This window comes from Monopterus albus, unplaced genomic scaffold (assembly GCF_001952655.1).
Source record: "Monopterus albus unplaced genomic scaffold, M_albus_1.0 scaffold31.1, whole genome shotgun sequence".
NCBI lineage: Eukaryota > Metazoa > Chordata > Actinopteri > Synbranchiformes > Synbranchidae > Monopterus > Monopterus albus.
Window position 1 is genome coordinate 4556923 of NW_018127911.1, and position 19042 is coordinate 4575964.

Sequence of the window (19042 nt, forward strand, 5' to 3'; positions counted from 1 at the left end):
AGAGAGAAAAAGGAAAACAGCAGAGTCATAGCAATGGAGATTAACAGATGGGGTACTGAATGAGAAGACGGATGCGTGGCTTCAAATTGATTTGTTCTAAATTAAAATTACAGAGAATATTCAGCTTATATGATGAAGTACACGTCCAATCTTCTCATGTCTCTGTGAGATTTCTAATATGACAGATGACAGGAGGTGTTAATTGCATTTTATCACAGCAGGGGTTATCAAGCTGTTAATGTCTGATTTTGTCACATATATGTACAGTACATAAATGAAAAAGAAAATTTTAAAACTGCTCAGCTGAATGGACCTGAAGTTAAGGTAAACAAAAAAAAAAAAACTAAATGAAATGAATACACAAAATAACATAAAACAAAAGTAAGCTACACACAACACAAATAAACAAAGCTGGGATAAAAACTGTTAATTTCAGTTCTACTCAGCTGAACTAAGTGTAGACAGCACACACAGGGACACACAAACAGTGCCTTTCCCAAACTTAAACCACATGAAAGCACAGCTGTGTTTGTGTATGTGTCTGTTCTGCATCGTGCAGTTTCATTTTGCCATATGATACTGATCTTGCCCAAAGTCTTCAATTTAGATGTTCTGCCTTTTTATTATAATGGCATTAATTATCAAAATGATAGGGATCGGATCCCTCGTTTGAGTGTTTGTGTGTCTGCACATACACCTCCCTAATCTTGCTTAGTAAAGCGGTTGAAATGCTAATTATACAGTATCTCTACAGTCACCTGGAAATTAACTCCATATATCAACCTGCTTGTTGCGTGAGGTTGTCTGGCAGTATAAATCTACCTGTGACAAGCTGGGGATCTGTGCATTGACCTTGATAGATCTTATCATTGCAATTTATACATTTTTGTTTTGGAGCATTTCTAAAACGTGTCTTCTTTGTTTTTGGGGTTCCACATAGATGAAGAAAAAATATTAACTATAGTTTGCATAAAAACATTAAATGTATCATATCAGGTCATTTAAAAATGCAATTCTTTTTCAATTAAATAGTCTGAGATATTTTTTTTTATGTAGTCATGTCAGAGCTGTGGTTTTTGTATTTTTACTCTTTATGTCAACAAAGACAGTGAAGGGGAAGGGAAGACAGATCTGACGCATCTTCACATGATCATTTATCAACAACTACACTTTAATCTTCAGAGCTTATGATCCACTTTGTCATCATCTTGGTAGAAGCTCATGGTTAGGTGTCTGGAATGTGGCATGTTGATTAGTTTCTGCATATTATTATTATTATTTTAAATCATGCTCACACAGCTTACTTAATATCTTTCACCTGTCACTGCTTGTGATAGGATCTCAGCTCTCACTCATGTCTCTCTTCTTTCTCACTTTCCCTGCTCTGTTCCTTTCTGCATCTCCCACCTCCCGTTGTCCCTGCTGCTCTAGCAATAAACAGTTCAGAGGCGGATCTCAGAGGGAAAAGCCACAGTCCTGCACACGATTACACACACACACTCACAAGGGGGCTCCGCTGTGAGTTGCTGTTTCCAGAGACTGGAGGGGGTTCTGGGAGACAAAATAATGAGCTCATCAGTTCAGCGCGGAGGTAGTGTTGGCAACATACACACAGCCATAATTTTTCTTTTTCATTCTTTCTATCCCATACACAGACACAGAGGCAATTACCACAATCCATGCTTGGTAGGATATTCCATCCTTTTTCCCCTTCTTGATGCAAAAAAAGTATGTAAAGTGTCTGCACCTGTGCCATGTGTGTATCAGTGTGTCAGTGTGTGCTTGGCACAGTGGCTGTTTGTTGAGATACAAAAATGTGTGTCTATGTCAGTGTACAAACTGAGATCTCATGGAGATTTGCTTGTTTCAGTGCACGCTGTAGTTATAAGAGTGATGATGATGATGGTGAGGAGAAGTAAAAGGCTGGTGATGGAGCGCTGTCTGCAAGGAGCTTCAGGTTGCTTGTTTGAAGTGAGGATTATCATTTGAATGAACTCCGTGAACTCGCAGTTACAGTGTGGCAGTTCTAGAAACAGAGGTCGTGAACTAGTAGATTGAATAATTGCCTTGGTTCAAGTGGTTGGTCTTAATCCATACAAATGAAGATGAAAAAATAAAGAAGCCAAAGCTTTTCTCATTAAGCATTGCTGTGAAAAAAAGTTGTAATGAAATGATACCAGAAAAATAGGGGATTGCAAAAAAGTAGGGGAATGTAAATACCTTTATGGAAAACATGCCACATCACCAAGCAGAACATTGCTGAGCATTTGTGTTGTTGTTAAGTTTAACAAAGTGCAGTTTCTAAATAATAGAAGTGTTAGTCATCTATGAATTCTGTATGTTATTGTCATTAGCCCGTCTACACAATCTACTATGTACTGTACAACAATGTCATGTCTCTCAAACACCACTTAACTTTCAGAAGACATTACATTGGATGTAAACAATTGATTCCAAAACATGGTGGTTTTCAGCCCATTAATCATTCTCAGCTAAAGAGAGCTCAGTGCAATTTGCTTTCAGTGTTTTATTGGGATTTCCGTGTTGAGTGAAATGCAAAGACAAAGGTGGTCTTATGGTGTATTGATTCTGTTTATGGTACATTGATTCCATTCTCGAGTATGTTCTTTTTGTTGTGCCTACTAATCTCCTAGTGAGTCTGCATCATCCTCCTGTACAGCCTCTTTTGTCTCCTCACCTTTTCCTGCCCTTCCTCTCCAACCCTTAATGCTTCTCTATTCCTTCTTCTACCTCCTTCTTCTCTCTACTGCTATCCCTCATTTTCCTTATCTTTTGGTGGTATAATGATAGCTTCTTATGTGGTCTCACAGCTCTGGGTTATTAGATCAATATAATTTCTAAAGCAATAAATGGCAGATAGTATTTGTGTGTATTTTACTCTGTATTTATTATTTTCTTTTATTTGTTTTATTACTCCCAGAACATATTAACAAGCTTACATTTTATCCTTACAGGATCAAGCTTAATTACTTTCAGGCAAGCGTCACCATCAGCCAGGGAGCAGAATAAGTAACAAAGGGGTTTTTGATTAAGACCAAAGTGTCTGTTTGGGTTTCTATTCTTTATTAGCTAATATCTGAATTCTCATGGAAACTGAAATGTATTTTTCAATAACCTCATTTTCATATGGAAGGTTAAGCTCTGCAAATCCGGGATCGTTAATATTTAGCAAGTAAAATATCACATAGAAATATGATATTGACCTTTCAACATGAGATTTTTCAGTCTAACTAAGCCTCTGAATGAGTGCATTTACATGTGTTAGTATAGTATGTGCATTTTGGTGAGGAGGGTCAGTGTGCCTCATCATATGTTTGTCTCAGCACATGCAAACATTCACAGAAAAAACTATTCCCTAAGATGATTCCTTAGCCCAGAAATATTTACTTTTAAATTGAAGACCCAGTGCTAAACAATGTAACTATGAAGGGTGAGATAAGGCATTCACCAACCTGCTTGACTTTACAGTACAACATGCCATGTACTGCAGTTGTTGTGTAACTGCTACATGATATGCAAATGTACAGATCCGCTTAAGTCATTAAGTTACACTACAAGTTTGGAGGTGCTGCATGCTTAGATATATAAAGAGTCACATGTAATTTTTTTATAAAACAAGGCGAGCAGTCATCAATGATAAATCCCACCTAACTTCATATTCACAATTACAGGATGCATCTGGAGGTACATGTAAACATTCTTCAGTTCAGCACTTTTCAGTGGATGATATATATAACTTAACTTAACATGGCATTTCATTACATGGACAAGTTTTGTTAAACCTATACTTGCTTGGTGCTGACATACAGTATATTAGCAAACCTGGCAATGAGGTGGTGGAAACAGTACAGCTGCAGACCATAAACCAGAAGGATAAGTAAAGGATGCTAAAATGCTCCAGTGAGAGAGTGATAATTCGCTATGGATGTGTCACTATGAGCTAATTCATTTAACCCATATTAATAAAAAACATACTGATTAGTGCAGCTGTAAAGGCAGAGATGTTCTGAATATTTTGAACTTGAGCATTTCGATAGACAGAATATTCGCTTATACTTTGGTCTGAGGTGGATCTATGAATATTTTTTTCATACCAGAAACACTGTCTGCTTTGCTTCCATATTGTCCATCCTTTCAGGACTACTGGTGGAAAGCGGTTCTCAAAAAATATGTGTTCAGCAGAGTATTCTTTTAATTTGTCACTTTCTATACTTTCTATAATAAGATTCTTACCAAGGACAGCACTTGAGACTAAGGCGCAAAAATTTCACTTGGCATGTGTGGTGACTCATAACTCAGCTGGGTAGTTTTCTGAGCCTCTTACTGGAGCATTGAGAGATTCAGACAAATGTGTCCTTACAGGAAATGTTTGCCTGTTGTGTGCCTAAACTCAGTTATTGTCCTTGGAGAACAGAAGTCACCATGTTTTTACAAAGGTGTTGTCAAATGCTTCCTGGTAAAAACAGCTTCACATTACATATAGAGTGTGACAGTGTGGGTAGATCATCCTGTAGAGTCACATACCTACATCATCTAAAGACATGTGTGCACTGTATTAACACTGTGTTAGTTATCATTATGTTAAAATATGGATTAGTGCATGAAGACATTTACTTTACAATGGAAGGAACATAAATAGCAGGGAAAATGAAAATGAGGAAATGAGAGACAGATTAAAACAAAAAGAATAGAAAGTGTGACAGTAAACATGGTGAATGAGAATCAGGCCCAGGCAAAAAAAAAAACAAAAAAAAAACAGAGAGAAATTGTTTTAATTATGATTATGTAAACTGCACCAGTTCTTAAAATTAAAACAATAACTAAGGATAATTAATTCTCTGTTATAATTAATAAGTAATTGGCCTACAGTCACATTTAAAAAGATAATCATACTTGTAATGCTAAAGAGATATTGTTGTTCCACCAGCTGTCTAAATCTTACTTATGCAGGATGAATGCAAAATATGTGAGTCATTATATATTCTATGTTGTTTAATTCTAAGTGTTTTATTGACATCAAGTCATAGATATAAGTATATAAAAATGAATACCATCCTGATTAATGGTCACTGTGTTTAACAGAAGAAAAAAACCCTGATTCCTAATCTATTCATGTATGTATGAATGACTGTAAGTAAAGATTCCCTATAAATAGAAAACCAATACTTCCACTATAGATACAATGCACCATATACCACAGATGAATTCATTCAGGGATGAATAACTGTTGACTGTGCAATGACAAAAACGTCATTGTCGTAGCTGATCATGTCATATATGCTTTGCTTATTGTAACCTTTTAAGCATGGATTTCTTTATATGTATTTACGTAATACATACTGTACTTGTGCAGATATGGATAAGGCTGAACTGATGGATGCATGTGTCTTCATGCTAATATGACTTGAAAGTAAAGTAACACTGTTGGCCTGTCAAACCTTAAATCTTAAAAAATGTGCAAACAGTGGGAAAAAATGGCTCATTTGCCCACTAACATCCACACACATTTTAAAAATGCTGTAAATATTTTTGCTTGATCCTTTAGTCATAAAACTTAATTAGACTAAATGTTGGCAAAACAGTCAATGCTCATTTAAAGAACAAGACAAACTGGGATACAAGGTTTTCACATACAGTACAACTGACAATGAACGAAAAATACCGCAGCCCATTCTGAATCTTATTTTTCTCTTTTCATGAATACTGATGTGAACTACAATCCATTTGCAGCCACACGTTTGCTCAGTCTGCAATTTATGATTCAAGCTGTAACTACCTCATTTGATCCCATCCTTGTTATGGTAATTTCCTCTCACAATGGTGGCAAATCAGTTTGATTTAACTGTGCAAACTGTGTGAGTGTAGGACTGTGTGTGTGTGTGTGTGTGTGGTATTTGGGAGGAGTGGTTGCTACTATAGTTGTGCTTGTGTGTCTGAGTGAGCTTAGCGTGTGTATTTATAAGTGTGTGTGTGTGTGTGTCATACAGCATCAGGTTGCCAGAGAAGTGAGACGTGTTTTTGTGCCAAAGCCAAAGCTCGCAATCTGCATTTTGATGTCATTAGCTTGCCACATCAAGCTGCTTCAGTGGTACTTTAAACTCAGATTGTGTTTTCAAGAGCACTACACAGAATATGGAATGAAAGGCTTAAAAAGCATCAAAAAGACCCTCATAATGAAATCATAAATTATTTTAGACATTGGGTGTTTAGTATTTTAAATTTTGGCGAGAACTGTTTATTTTATAATGCCAGTACAGAGATGTTGAAAAAACAAATATTGACTTATTTGCTGTTAGAGCAATCATCCTTTGTGTTTCTAAGAAGATATAATATTTTCAGCTATCCAGCCTTCACCAGTGTCGGTGCAGATGACCAAAACATCTTGTCTTCAATGTGAGACTTTCTTTACCTCTCACTCCCTTTCACAGTTTTGCCTAAACTGTACATTTTTTGACCGGAAGATGATACAGCTGTGTCCCACAGTGTGCCACTTTGAGAAACCTCAGGCCTTTTATTATTGGGAGACTGTAGTCTTTTTGTTCAAGTCAAGTCTCCTTCTTTGTTTGCACGGTGAAGTATAAATCGATGAAAACATGACTCAAGTCTAAAGTTTCAAACATTTTAGAGAAATATCAAAGTTCATTTAAGAGAGCAATTGAAGGTAATTATCTCCACCAAAAACATGCAAAGAAACCACATATTTCATAGTGCAGTGTCAAATATCGTAGAACGATAAAACTAACCTAGTAGTATTAAGTGAAAACAGTGACAAAACTAGACAGCACTCAGAGGGCACAACCTCCAACAAGAGCAACTTAGTTTCCCCATAATGCCATAAAAGCAATATTCCCATGATAGCTTGACCCTCATAATATGATTGCTTAACCATGAAAACCTACTGCTGGCTTTTGGAATGATGCTGATATCATTATTAGTTTGAAAGTTATTCAGTTCAGTTTTATTTGTAGGCTATAGCACCAATTTACAGCAGCAAGGGCATAGTAAGGTCTAGAATTTACAGTGTTATACAGTAGTAGCACTCAAGAAAAATGATAGACATGACAGACATTCACTCATTGGTTTAGGGGTAAAACATGGACTTCAGTGAGTGGACCATGAGCAAAGCGGTGAAGACGTCACATTTCTGCAAGTTTGTGTTCTACATGTTCAACAACTGTTTGATAAACTGCTCATACAGTCTCTATTACCCGGTAGGAGCGCAGCCCCTCGAGACCTACGCAGATAGAAATACAGTGAAGCAAAGTAGGATGGTCTACGTCAACTCGTGAGGTTTTGCCAGGTGACTATTAAGGTAAGCACGGTGTGTAATGCTTGTTAGGTTCTGACAGTGTAAACACAGCTATAACATACAGCTGGAACATCAGTGTCCTCACCGACAGACCAATGAGCTCTGAACAATATAATGAGCAAGCAATGAGCAATATAATGAGCTTAGATAATGAGCAATCACAACCAGACATTCAGTATATACATACAGTATATACTGTATGTCTATTTTCACAACTCCAAAAAAATAACTGATTCTGAATTGGCATTACTTGGATAAACTGAGCACATATTCTCAGTCTAAGTGGTTACTTTGTGAAAAAAAATGTCATAACGTAATAGAATGGCATAATATCAGTCCTACTGATATTATGAAATGAAAATGATAACAGTTTTGAGCCTGGCTGTAAACCTCTGCCATTAGGCTCTCGTCCAACTGTTGCTGCATAAAGTAGCTCTTTCCCCAGCTGTGTAGCCACTAGTGGGGTCCCTCTTCAGTGCTTCACAGGTGGTGGTGTCACTGAGGAGGTTGGAGAATCTGGTCTGATAGTTGGCTGAGTTTAGGACTATTGTACATCTGCCTTTGTCTGCTGGAAGGATTGTGATAGTTTCATCCTTCTCTTAAGCAGCCAAGGCCCTCCTTTCCTCAGGAGTAAGGTTTGAGGGTGGACATTTGTCATTGGCCAAAGTGGCTGTGACCTTCACCCTCAGTTCTTCCACCTCTCAGCTTGTTGTTCCTAATGGCCGACTCTGTGGCTGTGATGAAGTCTACAGGGATTTGTTTGGGTGTAACTGCAAAGTTCAATCCCTTGGCTAATACCTTTTTTTCTGTGTTTGTGAGTTCTCTGTCCAAGAGATTTTTTGTCATTGTGCAATGGGATGTCCGAGGCTGGCTGTCCATTCTGTAGTCTCTGGAATTTAACCATCTGGCGCGCCTTGCTCTTGTTGTGCTGGGTAAGTTGGGCCTTTTCCAAAAATCTTGCGATCTCTTGAAATATTTCCCTGGTAACCTTTGTAGAGAGTCTCTCCCTTAGTTGTTCTGTTTGGTCTATAAGGTTGTCTATGGTGAAGTGTATTTGTTGAATCTTTTCACTTGGGCTTGAGCTCTTCTCAGGATGTTCCCAGCCCCGTATCCTTTTACAGAAGAGCCCAGCCTCAAACTTCTGGGGAAGACGTCCTATTGGCAGCATCTTAGGTTGTAATGAAGGTGGTTTTTGTAGTCAGCCAGTTTTCTGACTGTTTTCTTGTACACATGTACCAGTCAAAGGGTGTCGTTCCCAAAGTGAGTAGCAACATGTCTGTGAATTTGGACATTCACCAAAGCAAGGAAGAGGCCCAGCACCAACAGGGAGAAACCAGAAACAAGAGGAGATAACACTGTCATCCGTTATGTGGCTGGTTTATCAGAGAAGTTAAAAGGATATTTCGCAACCACAATATACCAGTGGCAAAGACTGGCCCACCCGAAGGACAAAACACCCAGACATAAACAGAGTGATGTGGTATATGCAATTAAGTGTAGTCAGGAGTGTAACAACTTGTACATTGGTGAAACTAAGCAGCCGCTGCACAAATGCATGGCCCAACCCCAGTGGACCAGAGTCAGCAGTCCACCTCCACCTGAAGGACATAGGACATTCTTTTGAGGACAGTGAAGTCCAGATCCTATCCAGAGAACATTGCTGCTTTGAGAGAGGACTCAAGGAAGCTATTTTTGTCCAAAGAGAACATTCATTCATTCATTTTCTACCGTTAAGTCCCTGAACGGGGTCACGGGGCGGAGCCAATCCCGGCCGGCAATCGGGCGAAGGCGGGGTACACCCTGGACAGGTCGCCAATCCATCGCAGGGCAAACACATAGACGAACAACCACACACACGCACGCACATGCACTCCTATGGGCAATTAAGAGACACCAATCAACCTAAGCTGCATGTCTTTGGACTGTGGGAGGAAGCCAGAGTATCAAATAAATTGTTCTGTGAACCTAACTCTTCAAAAACTTTCATCCAAATTTGTTGATTCCTTCCTGGAGAGAACCCACGCAAGCACGGGGAGAACATGCAAACTCCACACAGAAAGGGTCCCAGGTGGGGCCCGAACCCAGAACCTTCTTGCTGTGAGGCAACAGCGCTAACCACTGCGCCACCGTGCTGCCCAAAGAGAACATCCCTCACTAAATAGGGGTGGTGGACTAAGACACAACTTGTCTTCCAACTACAACTTTGTGTTGAAATCTCTGCCCAAGCATTCCCACCCTACTTCACACCAGGACAATAGGTGTCGGTCGACAGGGGAGGATTCAAAGAAGAAGTTTTTTCAGTGTGCAGCTGTGCACTTTGGCCAAAAGGGGGGTGCATGTACAGTCAACAGCCTTCAGCGATTAATAATCATATAAACTATTCCTGTCTATAAATTATGATATGGATCAGCACCAATATCAAATCAATTGTTCTGTGACCCAAATCTGTTGATTCCTTTATAACAAACACACAAACAAACCAACAAATGCTGGCAAAAAACATAACCTCACCCATAGCAGAGAGCACAGTAAAACAGTGCCTTTCATCGAATGTGCTCATTTTTCCATAAATGATGAACTGAGTGGATCACTTTGCACTAAGTGTTGTGCAGGCTGATTAATTGAATGACAAAGGCTTCGTTCAGTACGGACAACAACTGTAACACCAATACACTAACATGAAACTGCCTCTCCAAGTTTCTGCTCCAAATTCTAGGATTGTTTGTTTTGGTTTTCTGCTAGAGCATTGCATCCCCACGTCACCACCACTGTATCCTGTATCCTGTTAAGGCAGAGCATCATGCTACCAACTAATGCTGCATGAAACTGCATGAGGAAATAGTAAAAATAAACAAATGATGCATGCGCTACACATGGTGCACTGTAAACCATGCTGCTTTTATTTTTATGTCCAGTGCAGTGCTACTTAGGCTGGGGGTGGATGGGTAGGAGGAGGTTATATTGAAAAAAAAAGTTTTCTACTGCTCAGAGCAGCTCCTTTAAAAAAACTAGAAATGGAAGAAATGAACATGAACTATTTTATTTTCAGATCTGTGAGCCTAGTTCAGAAACCAAAATTGTGAACCCTACTTTAATGTGTGTGAACTGAACTCTGAGCTAGCTCTTGTGAAGTGTGAACTTGCGCTGGGGGAGGTTATACACATACACTCACACAGACAACTTAAGTCCACAGTGCCCATGAAGGATGAAGCCTTGGTATGACCTATACTTGAAAACAACAGAATCAGCAAAGTACCCACACATTATTCTCTGTTCTTTTGAGCCATGGCCAAAAAAAAAGGTGTTAAACAATGCAGACTATTTGTTGGTGAAAGAAAGAAAGAAACAAAGGTGCATTTTCACTACCATTCTATGAACATCTCAACAACGGGCATTTAAGACATATACACACACAGGTACATATATTTATACAGTTATCCGTGTGAGGACACTCATTCATATCATGCATCCTCTAGCCCCCTACCCTAACACCTAACCACTTACCTTAACATAGCCACTAACTCTTTTACCTAACCATAACCTAATATGGAGAAGTGCTTAAACCTAACCAGCAACAGTTGGTGCCTAACCTTAACCATTAAGATCCACAGAAAAGAAAGGCCAAAATCTAACAATTCTAGAATATAAGAAAAAACATTGAAACTGCTCCTCAAAATGTACAATATAACCATGACAGTACACACATGCCTGTTTAACATGAGTAGCTGGAGACTACTAGCCCATGGTGACCTTTGAACTTTAGTCCTTGTTTCTTGATGTTGACCCTTAATGCATGTTAAAGACTTATACTGACCTATACCACATTCTATTCTGAAAATTGTGTGTGCGCGTGTGTGTGTGTGTGTCAGAAAAAGAGAGGATAAATGTGAATTTATCTTAGTTGTCTGCTGTCAGTTTTTATATTTTCATTCTCTCATGCTGGAATCACTGGAGCATGAAGCTGAGGGAAAACAAACCAGAAGGACAGTGACTGAGTTAGCAGACAAGTTCTCTCTGTGTCTGGTGAGGAGTGGGAGCTTGGAGCTGAGTCAGTGTTCTGCAGTGGCTCTGAATTGTTTTACTGTAAGCCAGTATTTTGAGGCAATGTGAACTGACAGTTTTGACAACAAACATTTTTTAAAATTGTTTGTTTTTTTGTCACTGAAACCAATAATGCTGCATTTCAAACTGACTTTGGCCTCAGCCACACATACAACCGCTCAACTCTGCATCAGCATGAGACTGTTCAGCACTGCTGGATTTGCCCCTGTGAGGCAACTCGGTTCATCGTTCTCAGTCCTTCAGCTCCACAAGCAGCAACACAGTCATCTATCACCATTTCAGACCACATGATTGTCAGGTACTGCCTATCCTGTTCTGATCACTACTGTCAGCATATACTAGATCTCCAGTACATTTTGTGATGTGTCAGTATGCTCTTAATGCACCCACTGCTGCTCTTGTCATCAGCAAGACATAATAATGGAGGGAGGAAAGTGAGACAGTACATAGCTGTCCTTTCCTCAAACTCAGCATGATAATAAAGCATGAGTTTTGATAAAGCATTGTAATTTTTCAGGTAGTCCTGTGTGCACAAAAACAACAAACAGATTATAAAGGAAAAGAAGCCTCTACATGGCCCCATGTCTGACAGGGTTTCCCTCTGAGTCTGTGTGAAATAGTAGGTGGTAGCTGGAAAAATGCAATGTGTTCACACAGTGAAGTACCTCTGTGCAGCACTTACGTAAGTTCTAAATCAGGCCCAGAAAGCCTGCTCACTTAACTCTGAACACTTTACACTGACACAAGCAAGAAAAGTGATTTCTCATCCTGAAACTCAGGTTTAAGGTATTTATCTCACATGGGGGCTCAAGCACATGATCACATCTCTGCTTGTTACCTGCAAAACCTCTCTCTTAGATCTAGATCTTTAGTACAAAAATCACACAAAGAAATAAAGAAAAACTGCTGCAACAAGTCTGGCTTTTTAACTTTTGCATTGCGCAGTAATTTAGATCAGTGTGTTCTGTAGCATTGACTTACAATAAATAAATGAAGATGTGGGCTGATTGTGTTGTAATGAGAAAAGTCTAGCTGTAAAATTAATCTTTGAAATCCAAGGTTAACACAACTGAAACATCAAGAGGGATGAAGCAGCAACACTTGTTAATCCTGAAATCCTTAAAAAAAACCAAGAAGGAAAAATATGATTTAATAAGGGTCATGTAATTTTAACACATTTTTGCTTTAATAGGGCATAGTTGCATTTAACCCAAAATCTATTGCACTCAGTCTCTCTGTTTCCTACATTCTAAATCTAAGGTGTTTCCTCATTCCTCATCATCTACAGTACTTTTCTTTTTCTCTCATTCTCTCTGTAAATCAATTTTGGACTTGAGGTTGCTGTGCCTTGCAGGCATCTCACTCTTTGATAGCATTCCCACCACATCTCCCCACCCCTCTCTGTTTTTGTGTGTGTGTGTGTGTGTGTGTGTGTGTGTGTGTTTGTGATTGCACCCACCACAGCTGAACAGAAGAGCCAGATTTCAAGCTTCTTTGTAGGATTCTGGCTCAAATTCAGCCCTATTGTAGCCAAAATGACAACTTTAAGACTCACGCGCGCACAAAAACACTCACACAAAATAGTACATCCATATGCACACAGGGGCTTTGAACAATGGGGATAGGAAATTAGGAGTTTTGTTCTCCTGCTACACATGTGCAGGCTTAGCATTAAAGAGGTAGACAGGGACAGACAGAAGGAGAGAAAAAGGGAGGCAGCGCTTTGAAGGCAGATGTACCTAAAGGCAATGTCTTTCAAAGAGTTTGTTGCTCAAAGAATTCTGATGAAAAAATGTTTACAGACAGACTAAGAAGAGAGAGACAATTGTGCATAAAGATAAGAGATGATGATCTGATGTCACATGTTGTAGTTTCTCATAGGTCTACACAGGCACACATGACCTTTGCCATGTGGCTTTGTCAGTGATGAGAACTTGAGACAGACTTGGGATGAGTCCAAGCTCAGCCTGCCCTTTTGAAAATAATGACACTGTGATTAGAAAAAAAAAATGACAGTGCCGAATAATAATTTTTAAGGGGAAATAAGCATTAGAGGGAAATTTGTGTGTTAAACTGCTGGTGCCACATCACCAGTGCATGTTTATGCAATTCTGGCTTTGAGCAAAGGTCTATACACATGGGGCCCTGCCCCTGCCAGTCTGTGCTGCTCTCTGGCCAGCGGGATAACTAAAAGAGATGGCACCACATATTGTTAGAGCTGCTCCTGTCTTCCCACTTGTCTTGAGCATAATTCATACTCTAAGCTCTGAGTCCCGATCCTCAAAAACAACTGGCTCAACCAGGTTGTGTGTTCACTGAAAAGCTGCTCTGAATACACCTCTCAAAGACTTGTAGTAAACCCTCTGTGCTGTTCTAAAATGCAAATGTAAACAAATATATGAAAAACTCTGCCACAACAAACTGTTGAATGGAACACATAAACAGGAATCATGGACACATGTCTTGCAAGTGATCCCAGACTCTGAACTCACATTAGCAGACTGCAGCCAAGACCTCACAGTGGGTCAGGCTTGGTTAACAGTCTATGGCCCATCTCATGTGGAACAGCTCCACCTGTTGACTGAAGACTGTAAAGCTAGTGAATGGTCGACTGTTAGACTGTGTAACAGCCACAGGAGTACAGTATAATACAACTGGAATGTGTGGTAAAACCAGCCTCCATGGTCACATCTGCAGTTGTCTTTTAAACTTGAGTGCTAACAGAAAGCAAACAGCAACAGCTGCATTTCCCCAAAAACTAAAAATCAAATGGTCTGTGCTGTGCAAAGTCATCTGAGGATAATGGGTCCAAACTGAGCAGCACCTCCTTAGCAACTTGTACACCACTTAGATGTACCAGACACATTACTGTATCAAACTGGGTCTAACTATGATAACACTTAGTGTATTTGCTGCATTTTAACAGTAATTATTAATTACAGTTTTCATCACTGACAGATTAGATTTGTATGTAATGTGTTAACAAAGCCCTAAATACAGTAAGACACTAGACTTTGTCACCTGATTTTTAAGCAGGGAGGTTGGGTCTTTCTGATACATTTTGTAAAATATAATGCATTATTAATGAGGGATTACCAGGCTGCACCTCCACGTTGAATTTTAGATTTAATTTTCCACTATAACACCACAAACCTTGTCTTTTATTTCCAATATAACATGATAATAAGGGAAAGTAATGGGAAAAATGATCAAAACTCCACTCCTGGATTGGCTGAGCAAGTGTTCTGACTGTTTTCTCAACCTTTATTCCTGTATGAAACTGGTTTCCCTGAAGAGATGTTTCCGGCAGTGAGACAAAGAGATGAATTAAAGCTGCCATAAAACAGAAAGACTCATATGCCTCTGATGATTTTTCTATTCAAAATATGAAATATGAACTTTTGAAGTTGCAACACTAAGTCAAAGCAAGTCATCGTGACATGCTCTGGCAGGTGTTGGTGTCAGATTTTCTGGAACTGGAAGTGATTTCACAAAATTACCTGAATATAATGAGATGAATATCTTTGAGTAGATATTATCTTTCTCTTAAAACATCATTCTAGAGATACTCAAATGAGAATAGGTGGGAGGTCTAAGAAGACAGAAAATATATTGTAAGCAGCAAAGCATGTGACTGAATGGATGTGACAGTGCCGCGCTGTGCAATATGTAATGTGCATGCTAGCTTGGTAAACCTGGATGGTCCTCAGACACCTTGTTGCTGTAATGTGACCTGGCAAACCAGCTTCACATCATCTAGACACCTTACAATCTTTGAGAAAGCCATGTGCCATGTGTTTTGAGTCTGTTTTACTGTCCCATTAGACCTGCTGCTTTGTTAAAGTTAAATACTCACAGATGGGCTTTATAAAATCCTTTTAGCTACTTGGACTGCACACATCAGTGAGTTAGATAATATCTTTAACACTTTAATGTATAGGGTTTTTGTTTAAATTCTCTTATCAAACTCAGCAAAGCTTTTTATATCATACTTGTAGTTTTCTCGCATTTGTTTTACATGAAATACTTAAAAACAAGACAGAACAATTTAGGCTGTGTAGTCTGAAAAAGACTAAAAACCTTTCTTGTACATGAAAACAAATCAAAGGTTTCCAAGGAAAACGTTCCCTTGTTTAATTCCCAAAGAAGTAAAGAGCACTGTTTCCCACATTTCCCATCATCTCTTGCTGACTTATTAGGCCCCTGCTGCTTTACTGAACCTAAATGCTCACAGATGACTGCAAACGGTGGTAACCTGAACCCTATACCTCTATGAAGTGTTCCTTGTTCTGTGTGTGCAGGGGGGAGGGGAATAGGCCTGTATATTAAGAAACATGCAATAAATGCATATAAAAGTTATACATTTCACATTTGCACTGTAATTGTTTTTCTCTAAAGTAAATTTGGACAACAGTTTTTTATAAATGTCAAATATGTGTAAACAGATGATAATTATTCAATAAGCTAGGGGCCACAACAGTGACCTATTAGAATCAGGGTCAGAATCAGGACCAAGACTTTGTTCACAGTGTTCAAATACATTTCTAAAACCTGTGTCATCTCGTGTAGCTAAACCACTCAGTTGCTTTCCAGGCTGAAAACAAACTCAAAACAGTACTTCATTAGAGCACAGTCAAACAGTACCAACATATAGATCTTAATCACTGTAGTGCAGTATTTCATAACCTCCTTTCCAAAAACACTTTATGGTTCATGCCCAAGTCTGCAGTTTTCAGCAAGACATAGCAGCATCAGACTAACAACAGTCCACTATAACTCATTCAGTTGTACAGATCTTTGTCTGTGTGTCAGCCTCACTCACTCACTCTTTTTTAATCTTTATCTGATGTGACAAAGACAAAAAGGATGTTTTTATTCTATGCTATTCAATTGAGTTATATTGTATATCAAACTGCATCTCTCATCAAAATCCTTCTATGATATATAACCTTTTCAAGTGTCAGACATGAATTCAAAGCTACATATAAGTGGCATTATTGCAGATTTTATGTAAGCATCAGTGACATTTGTTCTCAAGTTTTATAAATGATGTTTTTTAAACTGACTTTAAACTGTTGAATATGTTTATGTTGTGCAAATGTTGAGTGGAGACTAGAAAGAAATGTACACATTTCTAAACAGTATGTAAAACCATACTGTTTACCTTTCTTGTAAAACAAAAAATATGACTGAATGAGAACAAGAGAAAAGTTATATTAAAAAGAAGTATAAAAAATGTAAAACAGGATTCTAGCCCTCTGACATTTCAATTAAAACTTCTTTCCAAAAAAAAAAAAAAAACAGAAACAAACAAAAAACAACAAGTGTAAACTGCATGTTGATGTGCATGACTTGAAATATTATTAAACTCATATAAATTCTCCAACATATAAACATAGGTACATTAAGGGCTGTTTCAGTTATCCACATGTGGCGCTGTGCGCAATAGAAGGTCCAATGGGACAGAAAGGAATGTAGAGTTGACTTTGGACAGACAGTGGGGCCTCTGTGTTGCTCACCTCTGTCGTGTGTAGATAGAAATGTCCATGTAGTGTGTATGTGTGAACTGTACGTGCATGTATACTGGTGTTTGCACGCAAACACACATATGGAATCCTTCTCTTTCATGTGCACTCACGAGCCCACACATGTGCCCCTTAGTGACCTGTGAAGGGATTAAACCACAGCAAGGCTCTACAGTATGGCTGTCAACCTGTCCTAAATACTCATGTGTGGGTGCACACATGCCCACGTACACACTCACACACACAAACAGTGTGGTTGTCATCCTGTCTTCCACATCTGTAACCTCTTCCACAGGCTTGCAGATGTTTCCTGAGACCAAAGTGTATGTGAACTAAAGCAAGAAGTGCACACTGTCAGAACTTTACTATCCTGTTCACTGTTAAGATTCTAACTCTAGAGGAAAAAAAAAAACAGGGAAACCAGTGGCAAACAGGAATAAAGGCCTGACTCAACACTAGAATCTGTATGAACTATCTTAACATCTGGCCTGTATGTCTTTTCAGTATAAGATACTCAGGCTAAGTCTAAGGAAACATCTTTTTTTAATTGTATTTACTATGGCATCATTGTGTTCTGTGGTTGTCAATTACTTAGGCCGTTTCTTTGTGAAGTCCTTGTTTTGTGATGGAAAGTAAAACTTTGAACTGAAATAAGAGATACAACTTTCTCATGTTTCAAATAAACAGACTTGCTGTCTGTGTTTTATATGATTTAGTGAATGATCATTGCTGGAACTTCTGCTGAAAATTTGCATCACAGCCATTTAGTTTCACACATGGTAACGGTGCCACCTAGAGGTGCATTTGCATGCTTTTACTATAATGAATGTGCCTGCACATGCTTAGAGTGAGTCTTCTACTATGAAGTGTTGCCATGCAATAATCAGATATTGGCCACTTTTTACATCACAGGATATATGGTTACACAGAGGTATTGTTAACCTTTACCAGTGCAATATAAAATACGGGTATTTTATTGTAAATCCTTTTCAATGAAAACTACAAAGTACACAATAATACAAATTATGGGAAATCCATTGAAAAGGAAAACTGCATACAAAATGTGTAATGGTGAATCATGAGCTCATTTCTGTTATGCTTCTCCCACACACTGTGATAACAAATTAGATGGCTGTTGTCAGCCTTAATTAAAATTCTGATTGTAGTTAGTTATTCTCTCTCTCTCTCTGAAATGCAACCATACACCTTGTCTTCCTTGTTGACTTTGTTGACTATTTTTCTGGCCTGCAGAGATAGGATGTCCCTCCTAGTGTGTAACAGTGTGTGTCAGCACTAACAGCACCTCTGGGGTAATAGAGAAGTTGCTATTGTGTGTCTCTATGTGTTCTGTATAGCAGAATATATTTGTGTGTGTCAGTGTGTTTTCATGCATCTCTTGGGGTACCCCAGCTGAAGCCAGCTGTATATCACTGCAGTCTCCCATGTATAACTTCAAAGTCGTAACATGCTCGGTTCCAGGCTTATTTATGACACAGTCACAGGAAGGGCATGTGGTAATGCTGGGCTTTGTGTAACACAACCTGGACATACATAAAAATCCTGCTCACCTTCCTACTGACTCTATGTTTGTCCTTCAAGGATATCATGTCAGTAAGTTTGTCAGTGAGTTTTGGATCTAAGAGGAACTAGAGAAATCTCTCTGGCCCTGGACACCAGAAACATATGGTACCTGCATGCCATGTGTCCTTCATGCAACTTAAAACTACAGTAAGATGCTTTGAAAACTGCCTTGCCACAGAGAATCTGACTCTGTTAAGTTCTATCTTTTTTTTTTTTTTTTGTTTAGTTCTGCCTGTAACCTTTGGATCATCTTGACTCAGAGTGCAGGTCTACTTGTGGTTCCTAGAGTCCACAGAAGCAGAATGGGAGGCAGAGCCTTTAGCTATCAAGCTCCTCTCCTATGGAACCAACTCCCAGTCTCGGTTTGGGAGGCAGACACCCTCTCTACCTTTAAGATTAGACTTAAGACGTTCCTTTTTGATAAAGCCTATAGTTAGGGCTGGATCAGGTGACCCTGAGCCTTCCCTTAGTTATGCTGCTATAGGCCTAGGCTGCTGGGGGGCCCCATGATGCTCTGAGTTTCTCTCCCCTCCCCTCCCCTCTC

General features: G+C 39.0%; 1 long non-coding RNA gene across 1 annotated transcript in view; it reads left to right on the forward strand.

The window, feature by feature from the left end:
- Nucleotides 1-19042, forward strand: part of LOC109958180 (uncharacterized) — a 30982-nt gene that overhangs the window by 9431 nt on the left and 2509 nt on the right. Inside the window, exon 2 of the long non-coding RNA XR_002274640.1 lies at nucleotides 7237-7333. This is a non-coding gene — a long non-coding RNA (uncharacterized LOC109958180). The remainder of the gene's footprint in view (nucleotides 1-7236; nucleotides 7334-19042) is intronic.